The sequence below is a fragment of the Heterodontus francisci genome, unplaced genomic scaffold (assembly GCF_036365525.1).
Source record: "Heterodontus francisci isolate sHetFra1 unplaced genomic scaffold, sHetFra1.hap1 HAP1_SCAFFOLD_1406, whole genome shotgun sequence".
In the NCBI taxonomy this organism is placed as follows: domain Eukaryota; kingdom Metazoa; phylum Chordata; class Chondrichthyes; order Heterodontiformes; family Heterodontidae; genus Heterodontus; species Heterodontus francisci.
The window spans coordinates 52247-54169 of record NW_027140464.1 but is presented as its reverse complement, the minus strand read 5'-3'; positions in this window follow the sequence as shown (position 1 = coordinate 54169).

The following is a 1923-nucleotide window of genomic DNA, read 5'->3' as shown; positions in this document are numbered from 1 at the left end:
CGGTATTTGTACCTCATTGTCTTAGTTTTTCTTTTCGCTTTTGTTTGCTCTTTCATATTTTATTTCAATTGTATTTAGTACAATCCTCTTAAAGTTCTTAATTTCACTTTTTCTCTTTGAATGCTTTCTTCCACTAACTGGGCTGTGGTAAAGCAATGAAGGAGAAAGACTCTTTTGAGTGCTGCACTTTGGCTTTCAGTTTTATTTATTGAACTCTCTTGTATGATATTAAGATAAGGAGATAAGAGAAAACATTAAACTAAAATAAAAAGCATGCTAAAAGACAAATAAAGCACAGATGCTGGAAACTGGGAAATATAGAACAGCAAAGGGTGACAAAACAGGTAGTACAAGCGGATAAAAGGCAGTATGGAATGAAACTTGCAAGGGATATCAAAATCAACACAAAAAATTGTGGACTCCCGTGCCCACTTTCCCCTTATTCTTTTCTCTGTCCCTTGTGCCAGGAGTTATCTGGGTAACATTTGTACAGTCATTCAACGGCATTGTCCAGTTGTAATCCTTGTTTTCAAACACACCATCCATAGTAAATTAAAGTTACTAGTACCATTAACTAAAACAGCACCTGAAAAAGAACTGGGAATATCATTGCATTCATTACACTAGTAGCGGTCCGGCTCTATTTGAACAATGACTCCTATCAGTTTACATCTCCAATCTGATCTAAAGTTGTACAATCGTTTTCGATTTCAGCAGTGTGATGGTTAATAGAAACACAGAAAATAGGAGCAGGAGTAGGCCATTCAGCCCTTTGGGCCTACACCGCCATTCATGGCTGATCATCCAAACTCAGTGCCCTGTTCCCGCTTTCTCCCCGTATCCCTTGATCCCTTTAGCCCTAAGAACTATATCTAACTCTTCCTTGAATATATTTAATGATTTTGTCTCAACTGTTTTCTGTAGTACAGAATTCCACAGGTTCACCATTCTCTGGGTGAAGAACTCTCATCTCAGTCCTAAATAGTTTATCCCTTATCCTTAGACTGTGACTTCTGGTCCTGGACTCCCCCACCATCGGGAACATCCTTTCTGCATCTAGTCTGTCCAGTCCTGTTAGAATTTTGGAGGTTTCTATGAGATCCCCTCTCATTCTTCTAAACTCTAGCGAATACAAGTCATACATCAGTCCTGCCATACATAAGAATGTAAGAACTAGGAGCAGGAGTAGGCAATTCAGCCCCTCGAGCCTGCCCCACCATTCAATACGATCTCATTGCGGCCTCAACTCGACTTTCCTGCCGAATCTCCATAACCCTTCAACCCTTTAATTAAAAATCTGTCTATCTCCTCCTTAAATTTACTAAATGTCGTGGCATCCATCGCACTTAGGGGTAGTGAATTCCACAGACTCATGACTCTTTGAGAGAACTAAACTAAACTAAACTAAAGAAGTAATTTCCCCTCATCTCTGTTTTAAACTGCTTACCCCTTATCCTAAAACTATGATCTCTCATTCTAGATTGCCCCACAAAAGGAAACATCCTCTCTGCGTCTTCTTTGTCAATCCCCTTAATCATCTTGTATACCTCAATTAGATCTCCCCTCATTCTTCTAAACTCTAGAGAGTAAAGGTCTAAACTGTTCAATCTCTCTTCATAAGACAAACCCCTCATCCCTGGAATCAATCTCGTAAACCTCCTCTGAACTGCCTCCAATGCAACTACATCCCTCCTGAAGTAAGGGGACCAAAACTGTACGCAATACTCCAGGTGTGGTCTCACTAATGCCTTGTACAGTTGCAGCAACTCTTCCCTACTTTTATATTCTAGTCCTTTAGCAATAAATGCCAAAATTCCATTTGCCTTCCTTATTACCTGCTGTACCTGCATACTAGCTTTCTGCGATTCATGCAGGAGGACACCCAGATCCCTCTGCACCGAAGCACTCTGAAGTTCCTCTCCA